General features: G+C 39.7%; 1 protein-coding gene across 1 annotated transcript in view; it reads right to left on the bottom strand.

Annotated features, from left to right (window-relative positions):
- Positions 1-18,179, bottom strand: part of Dtna (dystrobrevin alpha) — a 346,019-nt gene extending 327,840 nt beyond the window's left edge. The window contains exon 1 of the mRNA XM_040757910.1: positions 17,956-18,179. The gene's annotated coding sequence lies outside the window, so the exon portion shown is untranslated. The remainder of the gene's footprint in view (positions 1-17,955) is intronic.
- Between the last annotated feature and the right edge of the window lie 2,798 nt (positions 18,180-20,977).

The raw sequence follows: 20,977 nt of genomic DNA, 5'->3' as shown, positions 1-20,977 counted from the left end.
TATCAATCCCAGTTCCCTTTCCCTGCCATCCTCCCATGCCCCCCACCTACCTCTCTCCCATCCCATCCTCCATTCACTCCCAAGGGAGGATAAGGCCTTCCATAAAGGAACATCAAAGTTTGCCAAGTCATTTGGGGCAGGGTCTAGGCCTTCCTCTGTGTATATAGGCTAAGAGAGCATCCCTCCATGGGGATAGATGCCCATGCCTCCTAGCTGACATCCACATTCAGGAGGTCTGGTTAGGTCCTATGCTGGTTCCCCAACTATCAGACTAGGGTCCATGAGCTCCCACTTGTTCAGGCAAGCTATTTCTGTGCATTTCCCCAGCCTGCTCTTAACCCCTTTGCTCATTACTTCTCCCTCTCTGCAGCTGGATTCCAGAAGTTCAGCTCAGTGTTTATCTGTGGGTGTCTGCTTCTGCTGCCATCAGCTACTGGATGAAGGCTCTAGGATGGCATTTAAGGTAGTCATCATTCTCATTATAAGAGAAGGGCATTTAAGGCAGTCTCTTCACTATTGCTTAGATTGTTAGTTAGGGTCATCCTTGTGGATCTCTGAACATTTCCCTAGTGCCAGATTTCACTTTAACCTATAATGGCTCCCTCTATTAAGGTATCTATTTTCTTGTTCTCTTTCTCTGTTCTTCCCTCTGATACCTCATGTTCTCTTCCTCTCTTCTCTTTCTCCTCTCTCCTTACCCTTCCCCCTACCCATGCTCCCAATTTTCTCAGGAGTTTTTGTCCTTTTCCCCTTTTCCAGGGGACAATGTATGTCTCTTAAGGTCCTCCTTGTTTCCTAGCTTCTCTGGAGTTATGGATTGCAGTCTGTTAATCATTTGCTCTATGTTTAATATCCATATATGAGTGAGAGTACACATCATATTTGTCTTTCTGTTTCTGGGTTACCTCACTCAGGATGGTTTCTTCTATTTCAATCCATTTTCTTTCAAATAACTACTTTATTTTTTTCTAACTCAAAATCATCCTCCACACACACACCCAGGTGGATGATGTTTCAAGAAATGGAGAACACAAAAAGAAAACACAATAAAATCCAGGACAGCATGCTTCTAGGATGTTGGGGGAGAAAGCAGCCATGGGATTGGAGATCTCCAGACTTACTTAGTACACTATGCAGGTACAGCTTTTTAAGGAAAGAGATATCACTGACTTGGCAAAGGGGGTTCTGGTGGTGCGAGGGCATTGTAATAATTTTTTCTTGGGCTCTCTGTAGTTTTGAGTGATGGCCTACTCTGTGAACCTCCTCACATCAGCATCTGAAAACTAATTTACCCCAGGGATCTATATAGTTTTAGTTAATTGGTAATAGACCAGCTGTAATTCTTTTGGGATTCATCCTCCGAGTGATATACAGTGATAATTTTCAGTTTACATTTGCAGAAATGCATAGATTTCATGTCTACCATGATAATAGAACTTTTTCTTGTTCTCTCTGTGTCCAAGTCAAAACCAGGCATACTATACATAAAGCATACACACAATGGCTGTGAAAGTTGGAGAAAAGGAAGAAATCCAGCTGTAGGGCCTGAAGTTCCAAGAAATGAAGTAGTTAATTTATTGAAATTTTCTGTTGCTTCATACATCAAAAGATGCCAATCAAAACAGACACCTTCTCTTGCTTTGTGGTTTGGCTCATTGTTTTACAATTCAAGATCCCCTGATTAAAGAGTGGTACACTCACATTGAGCTGGGTCTTTCTATATCAATTAATTTGGTTAAGAAAATTCTGCACAGAAACACCCATAGACCAACCCAATGTAGACAGTCTTTTATTGTAACTCTTTCTGGGTCATTATTTGTTGTGTCAAGTTGACAGTTAATCCTGACTATCACAACTATGCTCATTACCAATGAAAGTATGAAAAATTCAGCTAAGACAAAAGTATGTATTGACTAATTAGAAAGCAAACAAAGAAAAAATAAACCTTTTTTATCTAGCCAAAGGTGGGACACAAGGATCTCCCTGGGAAGGGGAAATAGAAGAGATCTCCTGGTTGGACTGGGATCCAGTTGGCATGGGTTCAGGGGGAGAGCAGAGAGGGAGAGTGCTGAGAGAGATAACTGGAAAGGGAGGCTTTACAGAGTCACTTAGAAGCCTGATTCAAGGGAAACTTCCAGGAGTCTACAAGGATGGCCCCAGCCAAGTCACCTGGCAGCAGTAGATACAGAGCCTGAACTGGCCATCCAGATTGAACTGTGATCCAGACTGGTGACTACCCTGTTGTCAGAGAGCCTTCATCTGGTATCTGATGGAGGCAGGTTCAGAAACCTAAAGCAGAACATTGGGTTGAGCTCAGGGAGTCTTGCTGAGGAGGGGGAGGAATGGTTATAGGAAACAGGACAGGGGATGGGGGGGGGGTTCAGGAACATGTCAGGAAAAGATACATCTGTAGTTAGCCTGGCTCATAGGAGGTCACAGAGTCTGAACCAACAACCAGGGAGGCTGCATATGACTGACCTAGGCCCTCTGTTTATATGTGACAGTTGTGTAACTTGGACTATATGTGGGACTCCCAAAACTGGAGCAGGAGCTGTCCCTGGTGTTTTTACAGGTTCTTAGGAAACTATTTCTCATGTTGGATTGACTTGCCCATCTTGAATACAAGTGGAGGTCCTTGGTATTAGGGCAGCTTTATATCTCATGCTTTCCTGAAGCCCATGGGAAGGCTGCCACTTTCTGAATGAGAATGGAGGATGGGGGTAGTAGGAGGACAGGAGGGAGGGGGAGACTATGGTCTGGGTAAAAATTAATTAATTAAAAGAAAAATAAACCAATAACAGTAATATAAAATTTAGTGAGTTGGCTTCACAAGAAAATGAAAGTGGCAAAGAATTTTGGGGATGGGAAATAAAACCATAGGTGATGGAGGATGTCCTTCTTTATATATGCTTCTCATATTGGTTGATGAATGAAACCAGTGTTGGCCAATGGAGGCAGGGCTAGGAGACCAGGAGATTCTGGGGAGCAGAAAGAGGCTGCAGAAAGAGACACCATGCAGAGACCGGGAATATGGTACACGCCAGGCGTTCTCTGGTAAGATAAGGCAATATAGAAATACATAGTTTAGTAGTTATGGATTAATAATTGAGAGAGAGCTAGCCATTATGAAACGTTAGCCACTGGCCAACAGTTTAATAATTAGTAGGTCTCTGTGTGCTTATTTGGTACTGAAGGGTGGTGGGACCTAGAAGAACAGAAACTTTCGTCTTCACATAGGAATTACCTAAATTTGAATAATAGAGAGAAATAAGGCTGAAGATGACAAAATAAGGAAATGTAATGTAATGTAATGGGCCATATAATAGTCCAGAGATTTGTAGAAATTATAATCCTAGAAACTTTGAATGTTGTCTCAGAATTTTGCAGATATAATTAGGTTACAGACCTAGACCGAGGAGAATATCTTGGGTTATTCACAGGGGCCTTTACTTCTTCTACTACTTTAAACATAGTGTCCATAAAAGAAGGAAGCAGGGGAGAAGATCTGGCTGTGGAAAGGGAATGGATGACATGGTGACAACAGCTATAGGTGAAGGGATCCAAAGAAGTGAGTGCAAATGAAAGAACACAAGTGAGTGCCCTTCAGGATTGCGGCAGGGAACAGGCTAGACCCTAAGCCTGCAGAGGCAGACACCCTACCAACAGCCCAACTTTAGTCAGTGAGACTGATTATGAGTGTGGCCCAAGTTGAACAGGTCTCTTGTCAGGTACCACATGTGTAGCCATCTGTTGTTATGTCAGGCACAAGACACAAACATATTGTGTGACTATGACAACAGAACTAACAATCATGCCTCAGAGACATGGAGGGACAAAGAAATAAAAAAAAAGCAGCAGAGGATTAAAAAACTGTTTGAAAGTTGAAATTGATGGCTTAAAATTTTCAGGCACATGGATAAAACTAAAAGAAAACATCTCAAGTGAGGTAACCTGAAACCAGAAAGACAAATATAGTATGTACTCACTCATAAGTAGATACCAGACATAAAGCAAAAGATACCCAGCCTATAATCTACATACCTAGAGAAGCTAGAACTCTCTTCCAGAAACAGATGGAAGCAGATGCAGAAATCCACAACTAACCAATGGGCCAAGCTTCTGGAGTACAATTGAAGTGAGGGAGGAATGATAATATAAACAAAGGAGTCGAGATCATGATGGGGAAACTCACAGAATCAGCTGACCCAAGCTAGTGAGAGATCACTGATTCAGGTCTGACAAATGGTGAACCTGAATCAGACCAAACTACACTCCTTTAATATAGGTGGCGGTGGTGTGACTGGGATTATATATGAGACCACTGGCAGTGGGTCCAAGATCTAAATCCAATGCTCAGACTGACTTAGTGGAGCCTATTCTATAGGGAGAGATAGCTTGCTCAGCTTAGACACAGGGGTGTAGGGTGGAAAGGTGCTTTGGTCCTGCCTCAAGGAGATGATGGAACAGATTTAGTAGACTTCCTAGGGGAGGCCTTACCTGGTCCAAGGAGTAGATGAGAGCTGGAGGGAGTAGGAGGAGAGGAAGGAGGGGAAACTGGGATTGGAATATAAAAATAAATTAATAAAAAAATTAAAAAATGATGGCTGAATGCTTTCAAAATTTGAAAAAAGACATGAAACTCATGACTTAAAAAACAGACTCAGGATATCACTCTCCAAATGAGGTAATATTTCCATGGCACATTGGAGTGAAATCTATGAAAAATGGAACCAAATTTCCCTTTTTAAAGCAAGAAGCTATTGATACTTTTTCTACAGGAAAAAAAAAGGATGGGGGTAGGTTCACCATAAAAATCCTTTCAAGTCCAAGGAGGTGAGTAATGCTTTTTAAGTGTTGTAGAATGAAATTATTAATAGGTTACTATCCAGAAAAAAGCAAATAAGAGAAAAATGAAGTATTTTTAAGGAAGCAAAGATTTTCATTTTGTCACTAGAGGATTTGACTTGCTCTTAAAGGATAGCCTTGGGCACAGTAACTTTAAAGATGGAATGGTGGCACACATACCTTAGCAGTAACCAAGAACTTTCTAATTAGATTTAAGACCCACTCAAAAGGAGGGAAACCGTGCCTGGTGCTGGAAACCTCACTAAATACCTAGGATGGACAAAGTCATGGAGAAGAACCTACAATCACCACTTCACTAAAATAGCAAAATCCCTAACTGTATTCTAAACATTTGTCCTTATATACAAGTAAGTGCAGTCTCCACCCCTCAGTCAAGGAAACTTCTTTTTGCAACATACAGAGATTATTGTGGAAAACTGTAACCAATCAAAATGCAGAGTTGTGGAACCCAGTCTCAATGGGTATATTTATAAAACACTCTCACACCTATTGGGAACAGGGGGTTCAAAAGATTGGAGGGCTGGAAGGTCATGGAGTTTGCTGTGAGAGTGTGTCTCCTAGTATCATCAAAGACCACACATGCAAAGTGTTACCAACATGACTACCCTGTCTTTGAGCTGACAAGGATGACAATAGACATGCTAAAGTGGACATGGGTCACTAAGAGGCCTTAGATCTACTCAGAGGACTTGGGGCACCTAAGAAATGCTGAAAGTGAGAGCACACCCAAATGGTTATCCCCGAAAACATACTTACAAGTAGCATTATACAGGATGAGCAGGTAATATTTAGAAATACATATATGCATATAACAAAAATCAATGAAAAAAGGGACCATGATTTAAAAGAGCAGGGAAGAGTATGAGGAAAAGAAAAGGTGGGAGTTAAAAATGTTAATCTTCTGTAACTCTGTATTCAAAATTAGCAATACAGTAAATCTCTTGAAAAAATAAAAGCTTAAGGAAGTTCTCCAAATAAAAGGGAGGAACTGAAAAGATAGTAAAGAGTTAAGTACTGATGTTTAGATTCTTAACAGATGTATAAAAATCCAGGCATAGTCATGTATATCTATGAGAGACAGTAGGATCCTTAGAGCTCACTAGTTGGTCTTTCTGGCTAATCTGTGAGCACTGTTAGTGAGAGACCCTGCCTCCAGAGACAAGGAGATAAGGTGGAGAACTCTTCAGGAATACAGGGAAATACACCAACTTCTGGCTTGTACCAACACATATGGACAGATACATACAGCACACACAATAGCAAACAGGAAAGAAACAAAAAATATGGAATCTTAGAACTTAAACGATTATTTAAAAGTACACAGCAAGCAAAAACATGGATAAATGAGCTGGACATTTTGCTGTTTTCTTGAATTTTCTAAATTATACTTCACAGTTGGAGCATAAACTGTGATACTCTCTGAAATGTTAAATATATGCAAAGGAAATAGTTAACTATGTACAAATGAGATATGATGTAGAGGGATGTGAGTTTTCTATACTTCATTCAAATTTAAAAATCATAGCAATAGGCATTGTAATCTCTATAAATATGATGTAGTGCTTAGCATAATCACTAAAATGATTACAAAAATCTGCATTTTCAGCACTGTACACAAAAAATTTTATTTTATTTTATTGCTTTGGAGGCTGCCCCGGAACTAGCTCTTGTAGACCAGGCTGGCCTCGAACTCACAGAGATCCGCATACCTCTGTCTCCCAAGTGCTGGGATTAAAGACGTGTGCCACCAACATGCAGCAAAAAATGAAATTCTAAAAGTGTCCTAATAGCCTGTAGAATGGCATAAAAAATCACCAGAGAAAATACAAAGAAAGAACAAATAGAAACTAAAGCAGTAGGCAGATAGGTAGATATTTATAGTAAATATGAATGACACAATAAACAAACTAAAAGAATAGATTAGCAAAAATGAAAAAAAATATGACCCAACAATAGTTTTTACCATTTTGTAGTTTTAAAACAACCTTTTCTCATTTTACATTCCAATCCCTGTTCCCACTACCTCCTCTCCTCCTGCTCTTCCTACCTTCCCTCCAACCCACCCCACATCCACTCCTTAGAGAGGATAAGGCTTCCCATGACCCAACCATATTTATCTATAGAGAGCCTAAATAGTCTATAACAATTTAAGCATGTACAAAGTATGAATATTGAAAAAGAAATGTGAAATTATCAAGCAAAGGAAAAAAGAGTATGTATCAATCAATAAAGTAGAGATCCAAGAAAACAAAATTACCAGATACAATAAAGAATATCATGTCAGTATATCTGGAAAGTTTATCTGGGTGGTGGTGGTGCATGCCTTTAATCCCAGCACTTTGGAGGCAGAGACAGGCAGATCTCTGTGAGTTCGAGACCAGCCTGGTCTACAAGAGCTAGCTCCAGGACAGCCTCCAAAGTCACAGAGAAACCCTGTCTCGAAAAACCAAAAAGTAAGTATGTATGCACCAAATAACAGCTATAAAATATACAAATCAAAATCTATATAAGCTAAAGTAGAAATAAGTGTTAGTATTGCACATTTTTCATTAGGAAGACTATTAACAGAAATTAATCAGATATATTACAATAGCATAATCAAACAATATGATTTAATGTGTCAGTAGATGGACCACCCTGAAACAGTCTAATCCATAATTTTTTGCAAACACAGACCATAAACCAAAATGTGTCACATGTTCAAACATAAAATAGGCCTCAACTGAGTTATTGGCATCTTATGGCTTCTGTGATAGGGAATGCCAGTTTCATTTAATGGTGTGACTTCTGGTTACTGATTAACACTCCAGGACAAACCTCATACTCGGGAGTTAAGAATTAATAAAAAATTACAAAATATAAGCTTCAACAAAGTTAGAAGAATGGAAATCATACAAACTGTGTTCCCTAACCATCATGGATAAAATGAGAAAACCAAACCAGAACAGTATCAGTGAATCTCTAAGCACCAGAAATATAGTGACACTTCTTTTTTTTTTTATCATTCTTTATTTTACTTTTAAATAGCTTGTTTTACATGTCAATCCCAGTTCCCTCTCCCTCCCCTCCTCCCACACTCCCCTTCCCCCCTCCCTCCCACCCTATTGCCAAATCCTTCCACATAGGGGATATCTAGAATCTGTCATTTTACTCTTGGTAGGGTCAAGGCATTCCCCTAAGAGTCCAGGCTGAGAGAGCATCTCTCTTTGTGCTATAGGCACATGAAGACAGTTTGTATACCAGGGATAGACACTGATCCACAGCTCAGGGCCCCATAGGTTGCCCAGGCCTTCTCACTGACACTCACATTTGGGGGGTCCAGATCAGTCCCATGCTGGCCTCCCCACTGTCAGTCTGGGGTCCAAGAGCACTCCCCTGTTCAGATCAGCTGTCTCTGCTGGTTTTGCCAGCCCACTCTTTGCCAATTTGCTCATCACTCCTCTCTCTCTGTCACACTTCTATGTAACATAATGGTGAATGAGGAAGTAACAGGAAATTTACAGCACTAAATGCATATGATTGAGAAGTAGAACATTTTTAAACTAATAACTTGCGCTTTTCTTACCGGAATTATAAAACATGAGCAATATAAACTCTAAGATAAAATGGAAAAATTATTATAAAAGCAAAATCAGTGAAACAAAAACACACTGAAAAACAACAGAGAAAAGTAAATGACATAGTATGTTCTTTTGCAACATAAAGAAAATTGGAATAACCTCTTATAATGCTAAAAGAAGAGAGGAAACACAAGTTAACCATATTTGGAATTGACACAAAGGGCATCACTGCTGATTTCAAGAGAAATTATTCTGAATTATTCTACACAAATGCACTCGATAAATTACATAAAGTAGACAAATTCCTCAGCAATTTAAATTTCCACAGCTAACACAGCATGAAGGACATTAGAGTTGCACTGTGAATAATATTGTCTTATTGAGCATCTTACTCCATCTATGCCATAGAATCTTAACTCTGAACATTTCAGAGTGTGACAGTGCCTAGAGATAGGTCCTCTGAAAAGATGCCTTAGTTAAAATTTAGTTGTTATGGAAGCTTTAATGGAATGTGATGCATGTCCACATGAAAATAGGATACTTTACAAGGAAAACCCTGGGCTGCTTCTGTGTAGGGGAAAGATTTTTGTGAGGAAACAGTGAGGAAAAAGCAGCCATCTGCTAATCAAAGTGAGAGACCTCAAAACCAATCAAATAAAATATTCCAATAGCTTGATTTTGGAGTGTTAGCCTCCTGAACTTTGAAGAGCTTTCTCCGTCTTTTCTTTTTTCTTTTTCTTTTTCTCCCTCTCTCCCTGGTTGATCCTTTCTTTCTTTCTTTTTTCTTTCTTTCTTTCTTTCTTTCTTTCTTTCTTTCTTTCTTCCTTCCTTCCTTCCTTCCTTTTTCCACTACAGGGTTACTTTGTATAGCTGACTGTCCTGGAACTCACTCTGTAGTAGAACAAGGTAGCTTTGAACTCAGAGATCAGCCTGTATCTGCCCCCCAAGAGCTGGGACTAAATATGTGTATCACCACCATCTGGTATGAAGACTTTTATGGTAATTATACCATTCAGTCTATAGATGTTTCCTATGATAGCCCTAGAATAATGAAGTTGTTTTCATTTTCTCACTGTTGTCATAAAAATCCTGAGAAGAAGCAACTTGTCTCACAGTTTGAGGCTGTAGTTCATCATATCTGGAAGCCATTGTGTCAAGAGCTCAAGGCAGTTGACTACATTATATACACAGTCAGGAAATAGATATGAATGCTTATGCTTGGCTGACTTCCTGAGCCCATGGAATTGCATGTCACACATTGAAGGTGGGTCCTCCCATCTCAGGTAGCCTAATCTAGATATCCTTCTCAGATCTGTATAGGTTGTTTCTTCTATGATTCTAGATCTCGTCAAGTTGGCCATCAATAAGCAGTACATAAGTATTAAAACGATTGATTTTTAAATAATTTAAAGTCTGCTAGAATAACACCCCCTCTAGTTCAATTGGCTCCAATGGAGAATTGCACTAGTTTAAAAAAATGAATAGCAATTATAAATATCAAAGAAGGAAGAGCATCCCAACTAATTTATGAAGCAATTGTTTTCCTGACACCGATAGTAATGACAGCATCACAAAGAGAATAATGGTCATGAATATGATGGGAATAAAAGAATGTAGAGTTTTTTTTATAATAAGTCTTATTGTATCTTGTTTACTGTGTTTGGTTCATGTCCCTGGGAGGTCTGTTCTTTTCTGAAGGGAAATATAGGAGGAGTGGATCTGGAGGAGAGCAGAAATTGCGGTGGGAAACTGGAAGAAAGGGGAGGCAGAGGGGCTAGGAGGAGAGGAGGGAGGGAAAATATGGTCAGGATGTGCCATATGAATAAAAGAATAGAAAGAAAAACTGGAAAAGAAAGAAACCAGTGAGGGAAAACTGAAAACAAAGAAGAAATGGAATGCAGTTCCCATAAATAGAAACTCTTGATTAATAAATAGGATTGTCTATTGCTGGTTTTTAGTTTATCACGTATTTTTTCTTTATTTTTGAGAATGATATGCACTATATATATATAGTGCAATTTGATACAAACCCCAGTTTCCCACTCCATGTTCCCTCTGACATGTCAGCTTCAGAACTTCATGACTCTTTGTTCTGTAACCCACAAAGTTCAGGTACGCATAGATTGAAGCATGGGAAACCTATCAACGGACACAACTTTATAAAGAATTTCTCCAACTTTAAGCAATTATCCATTGATGTTGGCTCCTTAGTAATGTACGACTTGGGGATTGTCAGATGTTGTTTCGGCAATACAGGCAAATAATTCTGAAATTTGGTGGGAAACAAGGGAGCTAAAGTAGCTGAAGAAACTTGAGAAGAAGGTGGGAAGAATACATCTAAATGATTTCAAGACATGAAAACATAGTCAATATCATTGGACAGTAAGGAAATGCCAATGCAAACCACAATAAGATATCACTACCTACCTAATATAATGGATAAAATGCAGACAAGATTGACAACAAATCTTGGTGAGGATCCAGAATCAGTCCCTTATGCATTATTGTTAAAAGTATAAATTCATCTTGGAAGAATTTCATAGTTTCAAATAAAAGAATACAAGCAATGCCTGGTATTTTAGCCTCAAAATAACACCTATATTCAGACAAAAGATGTATACAGATAGTAATAGTAGGTTTTATTGTAGTAGCCAAAACTGAGGAAAAAGTCAGTGTTTTTGGTAGCTGAATGCCCAAACAATGTCACCATGTATGCCACAAAATACTATTTATCTATAAGAGTTAGAAAGCTTTTGAGGCATACTCAATCTGCACAAATCTTCAGAGAAATGTATTTAGTGTACAAGCAAACCCCGAAGTTCCACATTGTGTAATTCTATTTATATTGCCTTCCCAAAATGACAAAATTGTAGAAATGGAAAATAAGTTATTCAATTACAGAACGAAGAAAGGGAGACAATTGGAGTAAAGTTGCAATGGCCATGAAGGCACAACAGGAGTTAGCAGCATGGTGATGAAATCTGTTTGTTATTATATCAATGTCAAAATTCCTCTGCAGTATAGAGTTATGGTCTTGCAACTTGATGCAAGATGTTGAAAGGTTGGGAAGATAGGCAATGGGGCAATGGGTTCTTTTTGCATTGCTCTTTTCAACTACCGTTGCTGAATTACCTTAATACTAACACTCTAAAATGTGAGTTGGTTACATTCTAACAATGCAAGTTGTATCTGTCACTAAAGAGTACAGTCACAGAATGAAGAAGGATTCTACATGCATTTCTTTTGATAGATAATACATGGTAGCACAATTTTGTCCATATTGGTGAACTGGCTAGATACACACAAAGTTGTTTTGATTTCAGTATAATGTTGGTATAATCAAAGAATTTTAGTAGACCCAGGCTTTGTATTCTGTGCAGTCTTTGTATTGTTTTTAGCCTGCAATGGCTGTCAAATAAGTCATCTGATGCATTCATTCAAAATTAAGCATTTACCATTATTCCCTGACTAAAGGCAACCCATGATGGAAACCAATAGCAATATGCATTTCACAAATTGGCCTATCCTTTTACTTCTTCACTGAAGGTTTTATGTAAGAAATACTCTCTAGTAACTAATGGTTCTCAGCCTTCCTAATGCTTCAAACCTCTAACACGTCATGTTGTGGTGACCTCCAACCATAAAATTATTTCATTGCTACTTCATAACTGTGGTTTTACTGTTGTGAATTGTAATGTAAATATCTTCTATGCAGGACATCTGATATGGCACACCCCAAGGGGTCATGACTTATAGTTTGAGAACTGCTAAAGTGTAGTTGTTGAGTTCTAAGACATAGATACTAATAAGTCTACCTTTACATTAAATAATAAATAGCATTAGATTAAAGAAATTCACTAATTTTATATGGCACCTGTTAGATGTATCCATTCAAGTTTTTAACAAAGATATGATAGAATTGTCTTTTTTTAAATTGGGGTGGGGAGGTTGGATAGAGTCGCATAACTTTTCTTGACCAACAAAATCTAGGAATGGTTCATACTGCTTTCTGGTGGAAGACTTTACTAACTTGTCATATTTAAACATGATCTGTGTGTGCAATGATAAAAAATAACAATATTCAGGGATTTAAACATTTGTATGCTTGAATGAGGAAGATGGAGACTAGAATACTTCATTGGCTATGATGGAGTATAATATTAGAAAAAATAAGTCTTTTCCATTTTCAATAACTGAGATTTTGTGGTTATTACCACAGCATAATTGTGCTAATTATTTATATCTGATACACAAAAGCCTACAATAGGACATTGCATTATAGAATTAAACTGTAAATTCCATTTAATGTGTTATCCATCAATATTACCTATTAAATTGTTTCCTCTAAGACATACATACTAAAAACAAATCAAATGAAAAAAATCAGGTCTTGTACATTTTTACTTACAGTGAATAAGCTGCTTATGTTATATGTACCTATTATAAATAAATGATAGCCATAATTATTCTATGATACCAGGCTGTGTATGAGCAGAACACACAAAGAGATAATGTATTACATACTTCCAAGGGATACACAAGTCACGAAAACTATGACTACCACTTTCAGTATTTCCAAGAGCTTCAAAGAAGAGACACTAACACTGCACATGTTCACCATACAGGAATTCAAGTTTGATGTATGCCATGTGAATTGCTCACCAACATTTACTAGCATTTATCCTCTAATGCTAAGCAAAGATCTTTGATTGCATTACCATGTTTAGCCAATTATCATTTCTCTTTGTTAATGATATGTTCCACAGAATTAGGTTAACATTATTTGGTGAATATTTAAAATTGCTTAATTTCCTCTACTTTTTAGCCAAAGCAATTACATTGATTTATGTCAAAAGATATCAATGTAAAAGTCAGCAAAGTCATTTTCATTGTATTAAGATAATTTAATGAAAGTTTCCCATTGTACTCTATAGTCTCTTTACAGCCTTCAGTCTAGATGGACATTGTGGAAAATGGTCCAAGTGAAGTAAATGAGTTTTGAGCTTATCTCTAGTCATAGAAGCTCTGTTTATTATAGATACTTCCCAAATATTTTGAAATGCTTAATGTCACACTCTTAAATTTGAAAATATTGGTGTTTCCAATATTCAAGTGACCATGTTTTAAATTTAAGCACACACATCATATAAAACAGGAAAATTTTCACAATCTGGCTCTCATCCATTCTTATCTAGGGATGTGTGTGTGTGTGTGTGTGTGTGTGTGTGTGTGTGTGTATTAATTCTGTCTTACACATATTTAACAGGTTAAATACGGGGCAAAATGTGTTGATACAAAAAGCATTGTTTTTTTCCCATCAAATTTTATCAATGGAAATAATTGAAGGGAAAGATTAGGAGAAGTCACGTTCCCCCAAAACTGATGGAAATGAACCCTGAAACCTCAATACTTAAATGTGAAGCTCATGTCTAATGCTTTGACTGTGATCATGACTATTGTTCTTATGCTTCGACTTTCCCTTTTTAAAATAAAGGTAGGTAATTATAATAAATGCAGACATTATATAGCTGTTTTGTGAAGTGAACAACAATTAATTTATACAGAGCCCATAGGAAAATTCATCTTATGGAAATGTTTAATAAATGTCAGCATTATCTTTGCTTTAACACAACACTCTCTCCTCCCTCTCTCTCTCTCTCTCTCTCTCTCTCTCTCTCTCTCTCTCAACTTTAGGCTGCCCTTGGCCATTTCAACACGTCTTAAAGACTAAGTGATGAATCAATTAAAATTCTATTTGACACATTTTGCGACTTTAACCACAACCAAAATAGAAAACCACCCTCTAGTTTTAGAGGACTTGTTTCTGCAAGGAAAGGAAATGACTGCTGTTGATTAAACCTACACAGCTTTTCTGAGGATGGGGTAATAACCAAATTTATTAGTCATTTCTTCATGTGCTTTGAAGAGTAGTGGATGGAGTTCTGCCAACCCCACCATGCCCACAGGGTAGAATGAGGAAAGGACAAACGATAACGAAAGGGAAACTCATGTCTCTGAATCAGAAAATGATTCCAAAAGTTGCTCTGCAAGCATCGTGGAAGAAAACTGGACTTGATCAACACTTGGCTCATCCTTCATCTACAAACATTGTCACCTTTCATTTATTTCTGGTTCCTATTTTGACATCCAAGACCTATCCAGGAATCCTGTAACACACATTGTCACTCAGTAAACATTTCAACTTGAAGACAATAATTCATTTCACAAGATTGTTTTTCTAAGGATCTTGTAAAAGCTGCTTCTTTGAGGGACTGGTGCTCACACATCAACCTGCTCCTCCTATGGCTCACTCCTTGTTCCCTGCTCAGCAGCAGGCACAGAGGGTGCTCTGCTCCCAGGCAGTGGCAGTTCCAAATCTTCCCAAACCCCAAACCGGAGGGACAGGACAGTGACTGAGATGTCAGGTCAGAAACCAACATGAGATAAAAGCAGCAAGAGAATGTGCTCTCTAAAATAAGTGTTAGAAGACAGAAACTGGAACATTTTTGGTTCTGTTAAGAAAAGACACAGATAACATCAGGTTACTTATACCTTCAAAACAAGCAGCATGTTATATTAGGGTTTCAAAAATCTCATAATGTGTGTCAGGACTTTTGAAATATACATGTTTTTTATTTATATTGAATTTTATTTATATAGTTATTTCATTCTGTTTTCCCTCTTTTTACCCTACATATCCGTTGTGGCCTTTAACTTAGTGGTTTTATGGGATTCCCAGTGTGGGACAAGTAAGTGGACCTCTCCATCTGTATTTGTTTCATGTTCATTTTCTTGGCTGCTTTTCCTTCTGTTTCTTTGCTTTGGTCCATCTGATGTATTAGTTTTTGTTTTATATTATTTTATTATTATCCATTAGAAGCTCATTTGTTTTCTAATGAGAGACAGAAAGGGAACAGATCTGGATGGGAAGGGAGGTGGGGGACACTGGGATGTGTAGAGGGAAGGGAAACCATAATCAAGATATACTATGTGAAAAAATATATTTTTATAAAACAAAAATATTTTAAAGGAAGAAGAAAAAATTTGAAAATAAGAAAATTTGAGTTCAACATCACGTTTATTCCTGATAGCATGCAGTGCTCTGACCACAACCTTGTGGGCCAATATTTACACATGAGCATCCAGAATCCAGGGGTGTACAGGGACAGGAGTGATAACCACCAGAAAGCTGGGTTATGTCTCATGACTACAGATCTTGTTTTCACAGTTGCATAATTCAGCTGGATTTTAGGATCTTTTACTTATGCTTTTGAAAGTGTGAGTTTAAAAATATGCAAACTGAATTTAATTCAAGTGAAAGGCAAGAATGAAAGGCAACCCATGAATGTCAAAATAAGTTGGAACCTTGTTCTATGAAGAAGCGATTACATTTACTTTAAAAAAATAACAGATGAAGATTTAAGAGAGACATCTGTCCCCAAAAGTGCATCTTATAAAACTCTGCGATAAGCTCATATGGGAAGTAAATCTTAGACACATGAAGCTGGAGTTGAGCCCACTGAGACCTTTCTATTCATCATGGTGCATTTCAAACAAGTGGATACGCTTAAAAGTATGCCAATTTAGAACTAATGAAAAAACTTGGTTTCAGACTTTATTTCTACATAATTGTGTAGACAGTACAGACACCTGACAAAAAGACTGGACATACACACATGCACTCCACATATACTTTCTCTTTTTATCAGTGGCAGTTGAGAGAGAATTGCATAACCCTTTTACCTGGGTGCCCAAGACCCTGTCAGATTGATTGAATTAAAGATAATGAAACTTATTAAAAATTCTGCAAGATGAAAATGGTATTCTGAAGAAAATCATGAACAAGAAAATCAAGTACAGAAAATCTATTCTTTAAACAAAAAGACTGACATCCCAGAAGGCTTACCCTTAATTGTAAGCAAACATAAGCTTGGGCCACTTATGCTGGTGTTCAATCTTAACTACTGAATTTTAACATTGTTACATGCTGCACTGGTCAATAATAATTTTACTAAACTTGGTGAGCTGTGTCAAAAGCAAACTATCCCACGGACATTTGCTGTAATCATGGTTTAAACTTGTAAAAAGAATTAGTTGTCCTGAATGTACACACGAAGGGATTCATCTTCAGGAAGTTTCTCGTCACTAATCATCCCCTGGAAGCTAAAGGGGGCTCTGATACCTAATAGTGATGCAACCCTGGGGAAGCTACTTTGCTGGATGTCCTTTGTGGAAGAAAAAAAAATTGGAAGCTATCGTACAGCCTACCTCTTATGCCAGTCGAAGAATTGAGACAAGTAATAGATTAAACGACAGCATTTTTTTTAAGATGTGGAAACTTGAAATAAGTAAAGCAATAATAATAATGATAATAACAATAATAATAGGTACATATACTTCAACAATATAGGTATTTATGTCAAAAAAGACGCAAAATCACAGTAAGCACTAGTAGTGATGAGAGGTTAAAGGAAGTCTTTAATTCAAACCTCAACTAACAAGCAGTTTTGGAACAAGAATAAACCATTGGAGCTACCCTCTATTAGTAGTATACATTCCACATATGGCCTCAAATTTCACCCTTATCTTCCCAAAGCCACCATGTAGCAGGACTGTCCAAGAGCAAGATTATAAGGTCAAGCCCTAATGATACCATGTCCCAGCATGCCTTTGCCAGCCTCCTCTACTTGGCTTTAGACAGTTGACAGAGTCCTCTCCCTACCTCCCACTTTGGGTACCAGAATGAACCTCCCAGGTGTCCTCTGTCCAGCCCAGAACTCTAAAGTGGGCAACAGGCTAGGAAGGCTGGAGGTAGGCGGTCAGCCCCGCAGTCCCCACTGCCCACTCGTGCTTAGCGCTCAGCGCGGCCCCGCGCCGCACTGCAAAGCCCGCCCCACGCCGCCGCGGGAGAGACCGGCGCGCGGGTTTCCCGGTCAACCCCATCCTCCCCCACACCTCTCCAGACTTCCCCAGCCTCAGTGCCATCCCCCGCGGGGGCTGGCCAAGCCGCCTCCCCGCATCACAGCCCACGACAGCCACCCCGAGGGCAGATCCCGACGGAACACCTCATCCCCCGGCGAGGGCGCGGGGAGCCGTGGGCAGTCCTGGCTTCGGGTGGGCTGCAACGCGGGGATCCATCTGCCACGCGCATCCCGCCGCAGCCGCCGCCGCCCCGCGGGCCCAAGGCGCCGCCCCGCCGCCCTGGGAGGCGCCTGCTGCAGTCCTGGTACCCCGCACACGCCGGGCGCGGGTGCACAGGTGGGAACCCCGCGAGTGGGTGCCAGGGCGCAGCCCTTCCCTGCCGTGGAGGATCCAGACTTTGCCCGCCTCTGCCCTTGCTAGCGCGCCCGGGTCCCTGCGCAGAGGCGGCTGTGCGTCCTGGCGCCTCCAGGGCTCCGCGGCTCCGGGTGAGGGACAGCGCCACAGCCGAGTCCCTGAGCCCACTCCTAGCCTCGCACCCAGACCCTCGGAACCCCCGAGCTTTCTCCCTCCCGGAGCCCTCAAGGAAGCCGACGCCGTGCACACACACCTTGCAATGGACGGGCGCCTGGGTCACCCACTCGCCAAACTCTTAGAAGGTGTCCATCGTCTGCAGGGAGGTGTGGGCCCGGAGTGGGAGCCGCTTGCTGATTATTTAGTAATGTTGGAAGTGCCGGGTCCGCTGCCAGAGTTGTGGGTCATGTGGGCACAGCGGAGGCTGGCTGCTGCCTGTACCAGGGTTTCCTGAGGATCCTGAAGCTATGATCTCATCCTCCTCATCCGCCTCCCCCGCCCCTCTCCACGGACGCGCACGCACAGCACAGCACACACACACACACACACACACACACACACACACACACACACACTCGCGTGCACACCCCCGCGCGCGCACACACTCACACACACTGTGGCACTAGCTTCTTCTCTGAGCCCAAATATTTCTCCCGGGAAATAGTGTTTATACTCCTCACTGGAAAAAGAGAAAATCCTTCCAGATGAAGATTTTTCTCCTTCAAGGCTTGATTTATGCGCTTTGTTTATTTCCTACAGTTTTCTGCCCTCACGTGCAGGGGTTTGAAACAGCGTCTGTATTAAAATTAAAAAACTAATCATCCTTTTATATTGACCCAGATTTTGATGCAAACCCAAGAACTCAAACAATGCAATTCCCATTTAAAATAGAGGCAAGGACAAGTCAGGCTTGAACATGGAATTGCAAGTATATCTTATAGTGAGGTGGTTTTCTGTCCCAAGCTGCAAAAATTTCCCAAGCATTACCTCATTTATTTACAGAGCGTCTTTGCGGAGGAGGTGGCTGAGAAGGCAAATAGTATTAACACTTCAGAGACAGGGAGGCATAGGTAAGGTAACATGATCCATGTAAGCACACACAAGTCGCTATCTCACCGTAAATAATAACTACATATCCACCTTATTCATCATAATCAATTCCTAGAAGATGGGTCACTGAAAACAGGGAAAGTATTTGTTTTGTTTTCTAACAACTGAAATTGGGAGTTCATTTTACTGTATGCACGTTTGCATATAATCTTCTTTGTGTATTTGCATATATCTCGTTTTATAGTTTCATATAATTTGATTTCTTTTGTATGTGTACTTTCATACTTATTTGCATTTTTAAATTACCTAGATAGCTATTTCAAGCAATTTTAGTCAATGTGTTTCGAGTAGTCACCAATTTCAAAATTGTATCACATTCAAACCCTTCTAATGCCTGGCATATATGGAGAGCTGTGTTGCGTTTGGAAGTGGATGAAGGCTTCAAGTGCATGGGAATTATCCTCCATCAGCCTGCAATGACCTGTATATGCTGATTGACTAGAGATGGCAGGCTTCATTATTTTGGGGTGTCATGAGTCATCACAAAATAGCACAAAACACAGTTTCTCTTTTCACTTGGTGATACCTGCTTCCTGTTCAAATCCTGTCACTATCCTGTGTCCCATATTTGTCAGTGAAGACCTGGTTTCTAAACGGCCAAAGGAGCATGCTTCACCTGATAATGTTTTTGGATATGCACAATGCTCACACAGTCACCGAGCTTTATAACTGTAAAAGCTCTCAGGAAAAAGTACATTTGGTTATTTCCATTCAGGCACAGATACAAACATTTAACTGCAAGCTGCACTTCACATAAACCGAAGAGAAGGAAAGAGTGGCTTTGGGATGGTAGTAGGAGAGACATCTGTGTAAAGACGGGAAATGGGGACCTGAGTTACAGGAAGGTAGAGGGAAACAGTCTTCCCCAGGGATGCACATGGATTTGTTATCCATCACCCAGTGCTTAGCTCTGAAAACAGAAATAAAAGGCTCCTACCATATCTCTGAAGACTGACATTGGCCTTCTGTATTATAAAAATCACTGTCTGCTGTAGGCAGAGCTTTTCTGTGCTTCCTGTCGGCTCTGCCCTGCCAGCTGGTTCCCAAATAACCACACAGAGATTGGTCAATTATACATGCTCAACCAATAGCTTAGGCTTGTTATTAACTAGCTCTTACAACTCTAAGTAACCCATATTTCTTATCTACGCTTTACCACGTGGCAGTACCTTTCTTTTAGCACGCAAGTTCATCTCTTGCTTCCCATGCATCTGGCTGGCGATCCTGCCCTTTTTATTTATTTATTTTTTGCATTCTTTTTGTCTGCCAGTCCTACCTAACCTCTACCTGCCAATCTATTGACCTTTTAGCCCTAAGGAAAGCAACAAATAGTCACAGTGTAAAACAAGATTGGTCCACAGCAGTCTGCCCTCTTCTAACAGATGTTGTGATTTCTTTCTGACTCCCAGAATGTTCAGCAACCTTTAGCTTTTCTCTTGTTTATTAAGATACTTCATTATGGAATTCATCAGACCTGAGGCATCACATTCTGACCCCTCACTGGAATGTGTGAATCATGCCACAAGTACACAAGTACTCATAACTGTAGAGCACATCTGTGAATATTGTATTCCCTGTTCCTTATGTGTTATTTCAAGATGCATATGTATACAAAGTTAATATATATTTGCCTGAGAAACTCTGTAATGAGATCAGGTCCAGTCAGTTGTTAGGCAACCAATTCCAAGGCAGTAAAGCATGTCCTTATTATTCTTGAGGTCACCTTCCAAGACCCCAATAGATATGTGAAACCGAAATACATGAGCCATATGTACACTATGCTTTTATTCCTGTACATCACAGGTGTGTAACCAACTTCCTCTTTTTCCCTTACAAGACACATTTTAGGACTTCTCTTTGTCGTATCCAAATCAGCAATCTCACCATACTTGTAGTTTTGGGCCATTATAAAGTAAAACATGCGATATTTGAGGATTAAACAGAACTCGAGAGGTCTACCAAGTGATTGACAAGTGTGTATACAAAGGATTGATGCAGGGGATATTTCACATGCCTCGAAGGACAGAGTTAGATGGTGCAATGTTAGGTTACTTTGCATGGGATGCAGCTCAAGCCTTGTGAACTGTCAGTTTCTGACTTCAGGTGACTGAAAACATATAAAGGGAAATCTCAGGACAGTGCTCCATCACCCACCTAGGCTCTTCTCT

The sequence above is a fragment of the Mesocricetus auratus genome, unplaced genomic scaffold (genome assembly GCF_017639785.1).
Source record: "Mesocricetus auratus isolate SY011 unplaced genomic scaffold, BCM_Maur_2.0 Super-Scaffold_100015, whole genome shotgun sequence".
Lineage (NCBI taxonomy): Eukaryota > Metazoa > Chordata > Mammalia > Rodentia > Cricetidae > Mesocricetus > Mesocricetus auratus.
The sequence above is the reverse complement of the archived record's forward strand: the minus strand, read 5'-3'. Positions and strand labels throughout refer to the sequence as shown.